Consider the following 18352-nt stretch of genomic DNA (forward strand, 5'->3'; position numbering starts at 1 on the left):
TATATATAAATCAGTGTATGTAGATCTCACATGATAGTATGTGGGAATTGTCCCAAAGAATGATGATCCAGTTGGCTCCCAAAACTTGATTGGTACAAACCCACAATTAATAGAAAACAACCTCTTTTGGTATCTACTCCAGTTGGGAAGACTGTCTAATTTCTAGGAAATGTGAATGTATAAAGTGCCAGTTTTTGAGCACAGTCATATAATGATTCTTTTGTTAATAGTATACATCTGCTCAGTGTGTTTTCATGACAATCATAATTACCCTTCTTTGTGATCATAGGAGAAGCCAAAATGTTATTCTGTAGTGAAACATTTTTAGGTTTATGATGCATTTTAAAAAGATTGAAAGAATAGTACTAGATTTTTCTTTGGCCGTGAATTCCTCCCTATGTGAAGTTTACATTTTAATATTGTTTGCATTCTACATTAGCACATTTCGTGCATGTTTATATCCAGCCATGCTTCTTTGTAATTGTTGGGTCAAGAAATAGATAAATTAAAAAGGAACATTTGAATGATGATGGTAACCACAGCCATATTCTAACAGATGGCTGTCTCTCAAGATATGAAAATAGGGATTTTTCAATAGGGAAGGAAGTAGATGAGAAATAGATTGGTGATAAAAGAGAGAAAAGGGACGTGAAAGATTCAAAGTGGACATGTAGTGCCAAAATACCTAAATTGTACTGGTAGCAGTTGCCCTGAGAGTATCACTTCACCTAAATACAGTGGACCTCGGAGGCAGTTTTAATCCAAGATAAATTAGGAGCATCAGTTGTTGGTTCTTGGGGTGACCGTTCTTTGGGCAATTAGTCAGAACAAATAATTCTACTAGTGCATAAATTTTCTTCATGCTTCAGAAGCATGAAGTGAGGCCAAACAACTGACAGGCACATTTTAATTTACTTGTTTTCCTGAATAATCAGCTGATATTATTAAATAGTAAGCCTGTTTTTAAATATGGTCTATAAACCAAAAGGAAAACATATTTGGATTCCCTGACGGTCCAGTGGTTAGGACTCCGGACTTCCACTGCCGGCGGCCTGGGTTCGACCCCTGGTCGGGGAACTGAGATCCTGCAAGCTGCTCAGTGTGGCCAAAAAAAAAAAAAAAAGGAAAGCATATTAAGGAGGTTCTTTGTTTTAAGAGGACATGTGGGTAAATACGAATCTCTATTGGTGCCATCCGGAGTGTCTCCTTTAGATTTTGTTTTAATAGAAGATTCACTTAACCTTATTCAGTGAATCTATTGATTCTTTGTAATAAAATACGTATAATATAAAATTTTCCACTTTAACCATTTGTAATGCACAATCAGTAGCATTAATTGCACTGACATTGTTGCACCACCGTCATCACTATCCATCTCCAGTACTTTTTTCATCATCCCAAACAGAAACTCTGGACCAGTTAAGCAGTAACTCGACATCCTCCTTTCCCCCAAAGCCCTGATAACCTCTGGTCTATGAATTTGCCTATTCTAGATATTTCATATAAATGGAACCATATAATATGTGTCCTTTTTTTGTCTGACTTATTTCACTTAGCATAATGTTTTCAAGGTTCATCTTTATTGTAGCATGTATCAGAATTTCATTTCATGGCTGAATAATATTCCATTGTATGTATGTATAGACTTGACCTCATTGTTCGCAGATTCTGTAGTTGTGCGTTGGCCTTCTGGCACATTTATTTGTAACCCCAAAGTCAGTATTTGCAGCACAGAGAGACCATAAATTTGAGGTACACAGCATGTACATTTCAGCTGAGACTCTGCCTTCTTGTTTCAGCTCTCATAGTGTAAACAAGTGTCTTTTCCATGGTCTATTTAGTGCCATGTTTTTTGCATTGTTGTGCTTTTTGCTGGTGATTTCACTGTTTAAAATGACCCACAAGCAGAGTGCCAGAGTGCTGTCTAGTGTTCCTAAGTGCAAGAAGGCTATGATGTGCCTTAGGGAAAAAAATACAGGTGTTATGTAAGCTTCTTTCAGGCATGAGTGACAGTGCTGTTGGCTGTGAGTTCAATGTTAATGAATCAATAATATATGTTAATAAGGTGTCTTTAAACAAAAATAACACATAAAACAAGATTATAGATCAACTGATAAAAATGTTATGATCAGTGTCTACTACAACTTTATAGAATATAATTACCGTACTTATTTTTACCAAATAAAGAGAATTGATCACATTTTGTTTATCCATTCACGGATACATGGGTCGTTTCTGCCTTTGGCTATCGTGGTTAATGCTGCTATAAACACTTGCATATGAGTATCTGTTTGAGTCCTGCTTTCATTGCTTTTGGGTATACACCTAGCAGTGGAATTGCTGGGGCATATCGTTATTCTACATGTAACTTTTGAGGAACCACTGAACTGTTTTCCTCAGCGGTTGCACAATTTTACATTCCCACCCTCAGTGTACAAATTAAAAAGAGCAGCAAGAGTTCCAATTTCACCACATCCTTGCTAACACTCATTTTCTGGGTTTTTTGGTTTTGTTTTTTGATTTTTTTTATAGCTATACTAGTGGGTATGAAGTATTGGGGGGTTTTTTGGTTTGTTCTTCTTGAAATATATTTGTCATATAACATTGTGTAAATTTAAGGTATATAACATGTTATTTGACACATTTATATGTAATATGATTGCCGTTGCAGCAGTAGTTAGCACCTCTGTCGCATTACATAATTATCATTTCTTTTTCTGGGTGGGAATAACTAAAATCTTGTCTTTTGGCCAGTTTGTTTATTATAATATGGTATTGCTGTCTATATTCACTGTACAGTGCATTAGATCTCCAGGACTTACTTGTCTACTGGTTGCAACCTTGTCCCCTGAAGCAACATCCCTCCTCTTCCCCCATCCCCCAGTAGCCACCATTCTATTCTGTTTTGTCAAGCTTGGCTCTTTTAGATTCCACATATAAGTGATATCATACAGTATTTGTCTTTCTCTGCCTGACTTATCTCATAGTAGGTGTGAAGTATTGTCAGTGTGGTTGTGATGTACACTTCCCTAATGACTACTGATGTTGTACATCTTTTCATAGACTTTTTGGCCATTTATATATCTTCTTTGGAGAAATGTCCATTCAAGTCCTTTGCCCATTTTTAATTAGGTTGTTTGTCTTTTGTTCCTGAGTTGTAGGAGTTCTTTATGTATTCTGGATGATAAACTCTTATCAGATATATGATATGTATATTTCTCCCATTCTGTGGGTTGTCATTTCACTCACTTGATAGTGTCCTTTGATGTACTTTTAAAACTAAAGTTTTTAATTTTAACGAAGTTCAGTTCATCTATTTTTTGTCATTGTTTGCTGTGCTTTTGGTGTCATCTATTAATTTTTAATTGTGTGTAAACATCCAGGTGTACAGGTTTCAAAGTCCAAAATTGTAAGAATCCTTTTTCACAAATGAAACTTAAGGAGAAGCACCTTATATCTGAAGCCTATACACCTTCAAAATTAATGTCATTGAAAAAACATTAATTTTGAAAATTGTCATTGAAAATTAATGTCATTGAAGGCTTTTAGAAGTAAATAAGAAATAAGAAACCAAAAAAAAAAGAAAAAAAGAAAAGGTCATATAAGCTCTATGCATGTCTATTCTAGAAAATGTTAATAGATATAAAATGGAAACAACAAAAAAATTGCTTTCTAATGTTACAAGTAGTTAAATAGTATGATATTATATAATTGTTAGAGTGAACATTTTGTTCCCTATTCTTAAAACTTTTGACCTCAACCCCAGCCTAGACTTAAGTTTTCTCTCAACTAGAAAGAACAGGGCAGAGCTGTGTTTTTCAAAGGGGGAGGGAGGACCTACTCCCAGGAAACATTTGGAAATGACATAAAGCCTTTTGGTCAAATACCATCAACACATAGAGCTTGTTGTGGTAACTCGATCACAAGGTGCCATCACAGACCCTGTATGTTTTAGGGAAACTAATAAATTACAGAGGATGGGCTGCAGCTGAAGTTTGCATATGCATGCTTCAGCCTACATTTATTAAGGAGATATTTACTAACTGTCGTCACTTTTCTAAGCAGTGGTTTTAGAATAGTGAAATATATATCCAGTCTCATGGAACATGTAGTCTAATGGAAGAGACAGAAATTATCCCGAAAAATCCTAAAATTATAGTTGTGATAAGTATTGAAAGAAGAGTGCTTTGAGAGCAGTTAATGGGAGGTATTGGTAGAGACAGGAAAGGCTCCCTGGGATTGATGAAGCTAGTGTCATCCAGGGGAGGGAAGTATAGGAGGAGGAAAGTTGATCTAGGTTGAGGGTCCAGCACTGAATACAAGGCAGTGTCATGATGGACCGGGAGAGAAATGCAAAGATGCTGAAAGGCAGAGTCAACAGGAGTTGCGGGTGATTGGATTCTGATAGAAATTGGAGGAGGAGGAAGTAGGTGTGTAAGATGACTTTCAAGCCTCAGCCATAAGTGCCAGGGAAGATATGGCACCACACACTGGGTTAGGGAGCCAGGGTAGAAGACCAGGGTTTGGAAGGGAAGAACATGAGGCCACTTTTAAACATGTTAAGATTGAATTGCCTTTGAAATTGTTATCCAAGAGGAGATATCAAATGGACAGTTACCTATACAGATCAGAAGCCTAAAGAGACGTCCCACTGAAGAGACAAATTTTGAACTCACCTTAGGGGCAGTGGTTAAAGGAGGATAGACAGGGAAGTGTTAGGTCACAGATCCCAGGGAAAGAGAGGGCTTCAGAAAAGAAGCTGTGGCAACTGATGTTAAGTCAGGAACAGGAAAGCTCGAACCTGCCTCCCCCATGCCTGCCAACACCTGCACATTCATGTCTTCTGAACCTGTCCCCCTATGTCCCTCAGCCGGTGCCTGTACCTCAGACCCTTTGCCAAAGGGAAGGAAACTGTCTGGCATTTTGTGCAAGGGAGTAATGCATGCTGTGCAGCTGAGGATAGAATGCATTGGTGGGACCCTCCCTTGTTTTCCCACCCACCCTCAACTGTCTTGGACCCCCTCTCACCTGCATTGGCAGATCTTTTTGAGCATCTGTATCCTTCCCTTGTTTGACTGGCACCTCCTCCTTGAAATCACAGACTCTGTCTTAATCATTTTTAAATTTCCAGCCCGTGGCATTGTGTCCAGGGCATAGCAGGTACTCCATAAATATTTGGTGAATAAATGAATTATTGAGCAAATGAACCAAACAACCTATTAATCAATCTAGAAGGGGTTTTCTAGGTTATCATCGCTAGTTACGAGGGTGAAGCTTATGATCAAGAAGTGTGATGCGGGGAAGCGTTTTCACCAACAGAGACGTTGCTATATTTAAAATGGTGAAGAAAACTTGAATAGTTGATCATGTGTGTTTGCCTTCAACTGTGAAATGGATCTGAAAGTTCCCAAAGATCTTATCCTTCAGCTGTGTAGGAAAGATGCGAAGTAGAGAATAATTAAGGAAAACATTCTTTCTAAGTTTTTATTAAACATTGGGGTGAAGATATGAGTTAATACTTTAAATTAGAATAGAACTTTTCTTATTATAAACTTAAAACTTTTCAAATATATATTAAATGATGCATTATTCAATTTCACCTTGAAACAGCTTATCATATATGGCTCCAGATCACTGCAAGTATTCAAATGTCTTATCAATTTCAATACACATATTAAAACTCCCATTTAAGCCTGAAATGAAATTTCTTCAAATTTTTTTTAATTTCTGAAATGAAGGTTCAGTGTTACACTCTTTTAAGTGTCAGCCAATATTTTAGAATTAAAAACATATATATATTACTAATTTAATTGAAGTATAGTTGATTTACAATGTGTTAATTTCTGCTGTACAGCAGTGACTCAGTTATACATATATCTTTTCTTTTTCATATTCTTTTCTATTATACTTTATCACAGGATATTGAATATAGTGCCCTGTGCTATACAGTAGGACCTTGTGGTTTATCCATCCTATGTATAATAGTTTGCATCTGCTAATCCCAAACTCCCAATCCTTCCCTCCCCCATCCACCCTCCCCCTTGGCAACCACCAGTCTGTTCTCTATGTCTGTGAGTCTGTTTCTGCTTCGTAGAAAGGTTCATTTGTGTTGTATTTTAGATTTCACATACAAATGATATCATATGGTATTTGTCTTTCTCTGTCCGACTTATTTCACTTAGTGTGGTAATTTCTAGGTCCGTCCATGTTGCTGCAAATGGCATTATTTCATTCTTTTTAATGGCTGAGTAATATAGAATTAAAAGTATATTTAAAAGCATGTTTATATTGTTTCAAGTCAGAGCCCAATAAAACAATGTATTGTCGATGATCTTTCACTGTCTTTGTAGTTCTGAACCTTTGATTATTTCGGTTCAGAGACTGTTGGTGAGAGAGAGAGTTTAAGTCTTAGTGCCACTTTCTGAGTCCCTCGGGTGAGTGCTGAGTGTGACTCTGGGAGGGCGGTGTTTGCCCAGCTCATTAGTGAGCGGAGGTGAGCTCAGACCACACTGCCCTCTTTGCTCAGTGCTGGCTGTGTGATGGCAGCACCAGTAGAAAACCATAGGACTTAGTTATCAGTCATTTCAGGCCATGTTTCCGTGGAGTGATGCCCGTCCCTGTTGTGTCCCCACTGGGGACCACTGTGCTGCCATAGCCCAGCTGTCCTTAGTGAGCGGCTCTCCCCAAGGCCAGTCTGCCAACAGGACGGTCTCCTTAAGGTCCCTCTGCACCTAAGGTCCTAAAGTTCCAGTAGTCTTGGCTCACTCGTGCTGTGTGTTCCAGGCCATGTCCCTTTTGTTCAGGCAGGGATCAGAGTGTCCCCACAGAGACCCAGGAGTTGGCACGCCCCGCCCTCGCCTCCCGAGGAGGCTGGTTGATATTCCTGAGCCACAGGAGATGACTTCTGTGCCTGGACCCTTGGCTCCAGCAGGGGTAGGACAAGGGGCAGAGGTGCTGATGAGAGAGCCAGAGGGTGGGATGAGCCTGGCTCAGCATCCCCTGCACTGGCTCCATCTGCTTTCCCCCATCTGTCCCCAGACTCTCTTTCCCTCCACTGTTCCCTTGCTGCTGCTTTCAGATAGGATTTCTTACTTCCCTCCGCTCACGGGGACACTGAACTGTGTAGTTTCTGTGTTTCTAGTCTCTGACTGCCTCCCTTTCTCTCTCCCCTCCCTACTGTCTCACTTCCTTCCCCCCCCTCCCACCCCCTCTCTTTCCTTCCTCCTCTCCTCTCTCTTTTTTTCTGTGTCTGTCTGTCTGTCTCTCTCTCTCACACACACATACACACATACCCCTACACCTCTTTTCCTGCCACTGAAAAATCAGCAGCCTTCTGAGATTTCCATTGTTTTGCTTTGTTTTTTACTTCTGGGTCAATTTAAGGGAGTAAACTATAAAAGAAAAGAAGTCCTCTTTCTGTCTCCACTGGGCCCTCCAACACCCCGGACCCTGTACCAACAGCTGGAGGGCCAAGGTGTTTAGCAGAATGGGCTGAGCACTTGGCTTGCTGGGCAGGACTCAGAGCCCCCCCTTTAGACGGTGCATGAGCTGCCTGTCTCATCACATTTCCCATACCCCCTGCCCTTGTGCCCTTCGTCATCCATGCCCGGTCCCTGTAGATGGTTGAGTTTGAGACTCCTGAATAAAGAAAAACAATGTCACAAATAGAGAACAGTCATTCCTTGTCTGCAAGGGACAGAAGCATCGCAGAATGGAACTATCTTTCTTTTGCACAAAACTAGGTATAAAGGACATCTTGCCACCTGAAGGAGGCCAGGCAGAGGGAACTGCAGGGGAGGGTGCAGTGGGGTCTGAGGAGGTTTTGTAAGTGACAAACAAGAAATAATTATTCAGTTATATATGAGGGCAGAGAAAATGTAGGTACAGTCCCAAAACAGGAGGCGTTTCTTTTTCTTCCTCTTTTTTTTTCTAACGATTATCTTGGTTTTTTTCTTTTCTTTTTTTTTTTTTTGGCTGCGTCGGGTCTTAGTTGCGGCGCGCGGGCTCTCTAGTTGAGGCGTGCGGGCTTAGTTGCCCCGCAGCATGTGGGATCTTAGTTCCCCAACCAGAGATCAAACCCGCGTCCCCTGCTTTGGAAGGTGGATTCTTTACCACTGGGCCACCAGGGAAGTCCCCCTTTTTCTTCTTTTTTCAACAGTATTTCTTCCCCTTTATCAACCTAGCATGATGATGAGAAGTAGAGTTGGGAGTTAAAAGTTACTTCCAGATATGTCAGCAGAGGAGGTGAGGGGAGGGAAGTTCTTGAAGGAATGGGTAACCTGCTCACATCAAGAAAAGTTCATCACAGGGAATTATATTCAATATACCGTAATGGATAAGAATATGAAACCGTAATGGAAAAGAATATGAAAAAAAAAATAGAAATACATGTATAACTGAATCCCTTTGCTGTACAGCAGAAACTAACGCAACATTGTAAATCAACTCTACTCCAATTAAAAAAAGAAGTTCCTGAGAGAGCGTGCAAGGGTCAGGGACCTCCCTTACCTGAGAAAAATGAGTACGCTAAGGAGAGCAGTCTTAATTTAAAGCTAGAATCGCAGGTAGATGTTCTTCCTCACTTCTTGTCCCGTCTTGTTTTTCCCCATCCACGCCTCTCATTTTGGACCACTCTGGGGAGGAGGAGATAAGTGATGTTCACTCAGTGTGTTCATTCGACAGCTATTTCTTGAGCAACTTAAATATACCAAGCACTGTTATAGGCACCAGGAATTTAACAGTGAAAAAAACATGGGGCTCCCGCTCTAGTGGCAGGTGGGGGGTGTCATGGGAAAAGTGAAGGCAGTGTCATGAAGAAATCCCACCTGCCGTATCCCCAGAGAATATGACTCAGGTAATATACCATTATCCTCATATAGGACCACAAAAAAGTGGTATTGAAAATAGTAAGGGGCCGTTTGAAGGAATTCTCTCAGAGGATTTGCTAGCGCCCTTGGTTAGCCCCACTGATGACCTTTTGGTGCTTTGAAGGATCTAAGGTCATTCCTGACTCAGGACCTTCACACTTGCTGTTTGCTCTGTGAAGGAGGATGGTGCATTCTCACCTTGTCTCAGCTCAGAGTATTCCTATTCAGACAGATTTTGCCCGACCACCAGATCTAGGGTATATACCCTCCCCCACCACCTCGCCCAATCCCTCCCATCATATCACAAGTTTATTTTCACTGTAGCAGGTCCCCTGACCCCATAACGTAGGCTCAGGGAGGGGAGGAAGCTGGCCTGTGTGGTACACCTTTGCATGGCCAACACCTAGGATACTGTCTGGCATTACTAAGTACTTGATGAACTAATTAATTTTATTTTTTTCTGTTTTTTTAAAATTTTTATTGGAGTATAGTTGATTTACAGTGTTGTGTTAGTTTCAGGGGTACAGCAAAGTGAATCAGTTCTACATATACATATGTCCACTCTTTCTTAGGTTCTTTTCCCATATAGGCCATTACAGAGTACTGAGTAGAGTTCCCTGTGCTATACAGTAGGTTCTAATTAGTTATGCTTAACAGGGAGAGAAAGGGGAGGGATAAATTAGGAGATTGGGATTGACGTATACACACTACTGTATATAAAATAGAGCTAATTAATTTTAAAATGCTATTTTCAGCATTATTTCCCCGCATAAACTCTGTGCCAACCAAATTAACTTTCCTCTTCCCTTTGTCCTGTCTTTCCACTGCTGTGCCTTTGCTCCTAACATTTTCCTTTCCCCTCCCCCAAGCCCAACCCAAAGGATGCTTCCTCTCCAATCACTTCTCTTACCCCAAAGTCAGTAGTGACTTGTTCCCCCAAAACTGTTTTTATCTGTGTCAATTTTTTCTATATCAGTCCTTTGGTACTTTCTATGTTTTCCTGTGTGTGTGTGTATTTTTACACATACATTTTTACTCCAGATATACTGTAAACTCCTAGAATACAGGAAGTATTTTAAAATTTTTCCTTAATGTCTAGCAAAATGCTTTCTACATAATTGGCACTCAGTGATGATTTTGGGGGTTGGTAATGAGTCTTCTTTCCAGTACAAGGGTCAGAAGCAAGATTTTTGATGTGGGTTGACCCCACAGTGCTTTTAGGGCTTGGCATGTAAACTTGATGAAAAGGATTTCCCTTTCAAGGTTGACTTCAAGAGCACTGCTGTAGGTTAATATTTCTTGCGTGGCGTTTCTTGTAGTGTACTTGAGAAATTTCCTAAGTAGTTAATGAAGCCGGGTAATTGCCAGTATAATATGAAATTAAAGCAAAACAAATAGGAGATTGCAAATGGAATGAACTGTTTAAGCTATTTATAACTATATTGGGATCACAGAGTAGTGGTGATGCAAGAAATATGTCCCAGCTTTACTCTGGCTAACTAGAGGGAGCTATTTTTCATTTAGAATAAAAGTCAAAACCAGTTTTAAGATCATATGTTATGATCTTAAAAGGCTTAGTGTGGCTAATATTAGCATGTTGTTCTTTAGTTCAGTTAATGTGCTCAAGGACTTTGGTTTCTTCAGGTAAAAATACTCTTCAATACAAAATAAACTCACTGGAGTATATTTCTTTATTGAAAAACTGATAGAGGAAAATTAGTTTTGATGCAGTGATTATATTGCAAGATGGGGCAGGTGGCAAGGAATGGATTAACCAACTAACACACTAAGGAGGGCTCTAGGCTTCCCCCCTTGACACAGGTCATAAGACACAAAGATGGTAGCTTTTTTTTTTTTAATTAATTTTTTTTTTTTTAAATTTTTGTCTGTGTTGGGTCTTCGTTGCTGCGCATGGGCTTTCTCTAGTTGAGGCAAGCAGGGGCTACTCTTCACTGCGGTGTGTGGTCTTCTCATTTCAGTGGCTTCTCTTGTTGCGGAGCACAGGCTCTAGGCGTGCGGGCTTCAGTAGCTGTGATTCACAGGCTCAGTAGTTGTGGCTTGTGGGCTGTAGAGCGCAGGCTCAGTAGTTGTGGCACATGGGCTTAGTTGCTCCGCAGCATGTGGGATCTTCCCGGACCAGGGCTCGAACCCGTGTCCCCTGCATTGGCAGGCGGATTCTTAACCACTGCACCACCAGAGAAGCTCCAGAGATGGTAGCTTTGACAGCACCCCTCTGGATTGAAGAAGGAGAACACACCTGCTGTGTCTTGATATATAAAGTATTTTCTGAACTTGTGTCTTTAGATACTTCTAAAACCCAAACTGGGTCACATGATTATCCATTTTTATTGTATCACACACGAGAGATGATTTTGGTTTTATATCCCTCACTTCCACCGATGAAACCCTAAGCTAATTTAATAGGGTTTTGTTTTGGGCAGGCTCTGAAGTGGTTATTTAATTTTTTCTTAAGTTCTGAGATTGATACTTTTCTGAAAGAAGCAAGTGGAGAAGGGAGAGAAATCAAAAAAAGAAGGTCATATGTGGAGACCCTCCACCTCCTTATTTAAAACTCATCTGTGTATCTGGGTCATTAGCACTGCATCAGGAATGTCACCCCAGTCAACGTACACAGTGATGGGTGTTGCAAACTTTGTCTAGCTGGACCCATCTTCTGTGCCCGTCCACCTTGAAATAGACACTGCCTCAATAGAATCGATGAAATGAGTAGTTTATAAACTCCTAACTCCCGTTCTGCTACAGGCATGGTGTCCCTCTCTGTCTTAGGCACCTCAGGCTGCTGTAACAAAACCCCATAGATGGGGTGGTTTAAACAGCAGACCCTTATTCCTCATAGTGCTAGAGGCTAGAAGTCCAAGATCAGGGTGCCATCATGGTCAGGTTCTGCTGAAGGCTTTCTTCCTGACTTGCAGAGAGAAGGCTGCCTTCTCACTGGCCTCACATGGTGGAGAGAGTCAGCTCCAATGTCTCTGCTGCTTCTTGGAAGGGCACTAATCCTATCATGGGGGCTCCACCCTCATGACCCTAAATGCCTCCCCAAAGCCCCACCTACTGATACCATCACATTGGGGGTTAGAGCATCAACATATGGGGTTGGGGGGAGACGAACATTCAGTCCATAACACTCCATTTACATGGATACTAGAGTGCAAAAGTAATTAATAATCAAGTAGTTTACAGGGGTTATTTGAAGGATTATGGGCTGATGCTGAAAGCTGGTGAAAGGCATCATGCTGTACGCCATCTCCCACACATTATCCTATTTCATCTTCACAGCTCTGTGATGTGGGAATTTATTACACCTCTTTCAAAGATGAGGTGACAGAGGCTCAAAGTTTTGAGCCCCAATGTCTCTCAGTCCCAAACTCAGAATTTTTCAACTACATCAAGGCTTATACCTTGACCATGGAACTTGATTTTTCAGGCAGTTAGGCATAGTGGACCTTTGGCGCTAATGTTGGTTTCATTGGGTGGTTTCAGAGACTGTATGTATTTGGAAACTTTACTGACCAATCATGTATCATCTTTCATAAGAGTTACTCTCTAAAATGGGTGAGAATATGCCCAATGTATAAAGAACACAGATGGAAAATAAAATATTCTTAGAAAAACTGGAACTTTGGTTCAGAGTGTGACTTAGTCCTCCAAATCTGTTTCCTTCCTCTCTGATATCACAACGATATTTAAGAGCTCCACTGTTGAAGACCAGGGGCTCAGTCCCTAACCTTGCTGATAAGTCCCTCAGTGTTGTCAAGTGAATGAGTTAACTTCACTAGACCCTTGTCTCCCTTCTGCAGAATGAGGGAATTGGATGAGATCAGTGGTTCACAAACTTTTTGTTCTCAGGACCCCCTTTATGCTCTTAAAATCATCAAGGACCCCAAAGAGCTTTTGTTTATGTAAGTTATAGCTATTGGTATTTACTCATATCAGAAATTAAAACAGAAATTTTTTAAAATATTGATTCATTTAAAAATAAGATTAACCTATTACATATTACATAAATAGCAAGACAAAAACATAATAGCAAAAACATTTTATGAAAAATAACTGTTTTTTTCAAAACAAAAAAAAAATTAGAAGAGTGGCATTGTTTTGCCTTTTTTGCAATTCCTTCAATCTGACTTAAATGAAGACAGTTGCACTCTCTTATCTGCTTCTTACATCCAGCCAGTTGTGACTGGTTGTTTGGCCAAAGTGTAGGAAAAAGATTCAGCCTCACGCAGATGTATAGTCGGAGAAAGAACCTCTTGGAATCCTGGAAAGGGTCCTGGGGACACCCCCGCATCCTCAGACCACATTTGGAGAACCACTGGTCTAGGTGATGTTTAAAACCCAACCCAGACTCTGATTCTGCTTGGCTTTCAGGAAGCTTCACTCAAGGTCCAGATCTCTGTTTCCTCATTTAATTATCTACATTTCCCACACTGGAGAATCAAAGCTCAGTAGAACATCATCTCCGTGCTTAAAAGGGCTCTCCGTCTAGTAGCAGGATACTTATGGGGCCTGCCATGTGCCATTAGCTCTACTTGATGCTTTTATATGAACCACTCATTTACAATCATATTTTAAAACAGGTACGATGATCACTGTTTTATAAATGATGCAGCTGCCTCAGGCAGACAACAGTTCAGTGGATTATCCACGATCACATAGCAATGGAGAGGTGAACCTCACGTGTGAGCCCAGGTCTTCCCTGAAAGCTCCTGCTGTTTTCATTACATCACGTGTCTCCTCTCGTCTACAAAGTAATGGAGAAGGAAGGGTCTCAGAGGTCCCTTCCAACCTCTTACAGTTTATGATTCTGTAGTTCTGCTTTACCAGTCACATAACTTATAGCTGTGAGAACTTGTGGTTAGCACGAGGTCGATTAAGAAGGAGGGGGAGGGACTTCCCTGGTGGTCCAGTGGTTAGGACTCCGCACTCCCACTGCAGGGGGCGCAGGTTCAATCCCTGGTCGGGGAACTAAGATTCCACAAGCCGTGAGGCGCAGCCAAAAAAAAAAAAAGGAGGAGAACAATATTACAAAGACTATCCCAGTCACTTCCCCTAAAGTGAAAAGTAAATCTCTTTACTCTTATCATTTAGTCAAAAAAATGAACAACGACTGGTATTTCGCTAGTCGGGAGGAAGTATTGAGAATGTCTGCAGTGTGCAAGGCTCTGTGGTGGCCATTGTAAGGGAACCACAGTGACAGTCACAATTTCCGTTCTCCAGAATTCTGTCGTGTGGTTGGTGAATTGAGATGTAGACACATGTGGAGAACAGGGAGCCCTCCTACACTGTTGGTGGGGATGTAAATCGGGGCAGCCACCATAGGGAACAGAATAGAGGTTCCTGAAAAAACTAAAAATAGGAGGGGCGGGCTCCTGGCCCCGTGTGCTCCCCACCACCCAGCGCCCGCAACAGCCGCAGCGCGATGGCCCCGGAGCCAAGAAGGGCATTTTGGAGCCTCTGGATAGCGGGGAGGGTATGCTTGGAGACGGCAGCTTTCACATAACTCTGGAGAAGAGGGGCTACATGAAGGCCAGGCTCTGGACTCCAGAAGCTGTAGTAGAACATCCAAATGCAGTTCGTCAGCTTCACGTGGAATTCTTGAGAGCGAGATCGAATGTCACGCGGACTTTCATCTTTTCTGCCAGTGAGGACAATATGGAAAGCCAGTGGGAAGCTGTAAACGCTGCTGCCTGTGACCTTACCAGAGAAGCAGCCGACAGAGGTGATGCTTTGGGCGCAGGGGGGATCTGCCAGACATCATTGTACAAACACCACAAGGATGAAGCTAGAATTTAAAAACTTTTTCGACTACAGCTAAAGGTTTTTGCCAGGAAAAATGTGGACTTCTGGATTGCAGAGTACTTTGAACACACTGAAGAAGCTGTGTGGGCTGTGGAAGTCTTAAAAGAATCCGGAAAACCCGTGGCAGCCACTGTGTGCATAGGCCCAGAGAGAGACATGCATGGTGTAACACCTGGAGAATGTGCTGGAAGCTGGTGAAGGCAGGGGCTTCAGTCGTTGGCGTGAACTGCCGATTTGGGCCCTGGACCAGCCTGAAGACAATGAGACTCGTGAAGGAAGGCCTACAGGCTGCAGGGCTGAAAGCACACTTGATGGTGCAGTTCCTGGGGCTCCACACGCCCGACTGCGGCAAAGGAGGGTTTGTGGATCTCCTCGAATATCCCTCCGCACTGGAGCCCAGAGTTGCAACCAGATGGGATATTCAAAAATACGCCAGAGAGGCCTACAACCTGGGGGTCAGGTACATAAGGCGGGTGCTGTGGATTTGAGCCCTACCACATCCGGGCAATTGCAGAGGAGCTGGCCCCGGAAGGGGGATTTTTGCCTCTGGCTTCTGACAAACATGGCAGCTGGGGAAGTGGTCTCAGCACACGCACCAAACCCTGGATTAGAGGCCAGGGCTAGAAGAGAGTGTTGGGAGAATCTGCTGCCGACTTCGGGCAGACCTTTCTGTCCTTCAGTGTCAAAGCCAGATGCCTAAGGAGTAATGAAAGAAAACACTGAAATAGCAGAATGGAAAGAAATCCCCCTCAAGCCCCATCTGGAACCCTTCCTCGCCTCTATCCACAGCCCACCCTGATGTCTCCAGCTGCTGAACAGCTAATGCGCTGTCAGTTCAACATAGGATGCGTATTGCATTCCTGCTGTGCTTAAGCTCCGAGCAGGATGCTGGGGGAGATGCGAAGCTGATGAGAAAGGCTTCTCGTCCTCCAGGTACTTACTGTCCGGTAATGCTGCAGGACATGCTTTTGAAGGGCATCAAGAATAGTGAAACTTGTCTTTTAGAGTGAATTTGAGATTTTAGAATAACCAGAAGTCAGTGAGCAACCAACCCAGTGATTAATTCAGGTGACTAAACTAGGTGCAGAAGGAGGATAGAGCAGCATTCTAAACTAAAATTAAAGTAATGAGTCTGCCTTTCTTAAATGATTTGTATAATGACTCCAAAGGCAATCCCAAAGGAAAAGATGCAAAAATGTTTTAGGATTTTTTGAAATAATCATATAACCTTCCAGAGTGATTACTTTCAAAGATGATTTTACTTAAAGGTGTTAGGTCCCAGAATTTTTTAAATGTGTCTCTATAATCAGAAATAGCTAGATTATAAACTACTAAGGTCAAGAACAATGTGATATGCTTCTTATATTTTTTCTTAAAGTATTTAGCATTATGCCAGGCACACTAATAGATGCTCAATGAAATACTTAATGTAGATTGTTTAAAATAAGTAAAAAGAGATAAGCAGTTTTGGAAGACCTTTTTAAAAGTCAGAGTTCAAATCTATCTTGGTCTAATATTTTCTTGACTTAAGTTTGAGCTATTTGCTATGTGCCAATTTCTCTCTATTTTTCAAAACAATGTATCAATTTGTAACAATTAATAAAATTAAAAATAATTTACCTTTAAAAAAAAAAACTAAAACTAGAGCTACCATATGATCCTGCAATCCCACTCCTGGGCATATGTCCAGACAAAAACATGGTTTGAAAAGATACATGCACCTCTATGTTCATAGCAGCACTATTACAATAGCCAAGATGTGGAAACAACCTAAATGTCCATTGACAGATGAATGGATAAAGAAGATGTGGAACTCAGCCATAAAAAAGAATGAAATCATGTCATTTGCAGCAACATGGATGGACCTAGAGATTATCATACTAAGTGAAGTCAGTCAGACAGAGAAAGACAAATATCATATGATGTCACTTATACGTGGAATCTGAAAAAATGATACAAATGAACTTATTCACAAAACAAAAATAGACTCACAGACATAGAAAACAAACTTACGGTTATCAAAGGAGAAAGGGGAGAGGGATAAATTAAGAGTTTGGGATTAACAGATACACACTACTATATATAAAATAGATCAACAACAGTGTCCTACTGTATAGCACAGGGAACTATATTCAATATCTGGTAATAACCTATAGTGGAAAAGAATCTGAAAAAGAATAGATATATATGTATAACTGAATCACTTTGCTGTACACCTGAAGCTAATACAACGTTCTAAATCAACTCTACTTCAACAAAAAGTTATTTGTTTTGGGGAAAAAAAGACGGAGACACGTGAATAGCGTTTTGAGAGATGAAGTGGGAATAATAAATGACAAAGGAGTTTTTCCTAAGATGGGTGCTCCAGGAGTGTAAGGACAAAATAACTCCTCAAGGAAAGCTGCTGGCAGAACCATCTAGCTTTGAAGGCTGTGCCAGCCTCTAAAGGAGGGTTAGAATCGGGCCGGACAGAGTACAGAGGTGGTGTGTGCAGTCCAGATGTGAGAAACCATCCAGAGCAGGAAAGGTGATCAGTCTCTGAGTGCAGAGTTGAAGTGATGGAACCACAGGACCTGAAGCACTGCGGGCTCACCCTCCAGAGTGGAGGGGGCTCTTTCTTTCTGCCTTTCCTTCTGGCGGTTTCTGCCTTCCCTCTCCTCCTTCCCCCTACGGCCATCCTTTTCCTCTCTCTCCCATGCCATCCCATGCCATCCCATGCCATCCCATGCCATCCCATCCCATCCCATCCCATGCCATCTCATCCCATCTCATCCCATCCCATCCCTCCACTTCTGCTTGGCCCTCCCCCTTCCTCCCCATTTTCTGGCTTTCTCTCCCCACCACTTCCTCTTTTCTCCCATCACTGTCTCTCATGTAGACTGAGACATTATCACCAAATATCGCATTTATTGAATAAAAACATTACCTCCGAATGTCTTACACTGAAATTAAGTGCATTAAGGCTTTTCTGCACTTTTCCAAGGGGAAGAAAAGTGACGACACAAACTTGCTTTTTTACTTTACTGTGACCCTGGTGCTCTTCTCTTTGGGGTGGTCACCCTACATGGAAAACTTTTTTTCACAGGCTCCACCAGTTTTGCTCTTGAAATCATTGAAATTCCTGTTGCAGATGTTACTTGAAGGGATGACTTCGCTTTTCTAATTTTTATTGTATTTTCTGTTTTTCCCGACTGCTGGTCTCTGTCCTTGTGGCAGAGAACATTGACTCCAGCTGGCTGCCCACACCTGCAACTGCACCCCCAGTTCTTGGTGTTGAGCACACAATGAGGGGGCTTTAGTGGCACCCACCTCTCTCTTAAAGGTGCCAGAGCTGGTGCCCGGCTGGGGACTGGGGTCCTGCCTGCTCCAGAGACCCCAGGGAACTAACACTCGTGAAATGTGAGCCTTAACTCTCTTTGCTTCTAGGCGATGAACACAGAAACCCAAAGAATCATTTGCTTGTCCTTAAAGAGAGACTCCATGGCCACTTCGTTCCGATTAGAGGAAGTTCAGAAGTTCACAGAATTTCTGAGTAGAAGAGAAGGTTAGAAAATGTCAGCTGTGCTCCTCAGCAGTCTTGACTAGCAGTTTTCTATAAGCAGATTAAAAAAAAGAGAACTGTTGAGGCTACCTTTTGAATAAGCATTGTGTTCATGTCATTCCGT

The 18352-nt window shown here is 41.7% G+C and overlaps 1 protein-coding gene and 1 pseudogene across 2 annotated transcripts in view; both read left to right on the forward strand.

The window, feature by feature from the left end:
- NR3C2 (nuclear receptor subfamily 3 group C member 2) overlaps positions 1 to 18352 on the forward strand; it is a 366877-nt gene that overhangs the window by 295140 nt on the left and 53385 nt on the right. The gene's annotated exons all lie outside the window — the stretch shown is intronic.
- LOC133092486 (S-methylmethionine--homocysteine S-methyltransferase BHMT2-like) lies at positions 8230 to 15387 on the forward strand (annotated as a pseudogene).

This window comes from Eubalaena glacialis, chromosome 5, assembly GCF_028564815.1.
Source record: "Eubalaena glacialis isolate mEubGla1 chromosome 5, mEubGla1.1.hap2.+ XY, whole genome shotgun sequence".
NCBI classification, from domain to species: Eukaryota; Metazoa; Chordata; class Mammalia; order Artiodactyla; family Balaenidae; genus Eubalaena; species Eubalaena glacialis.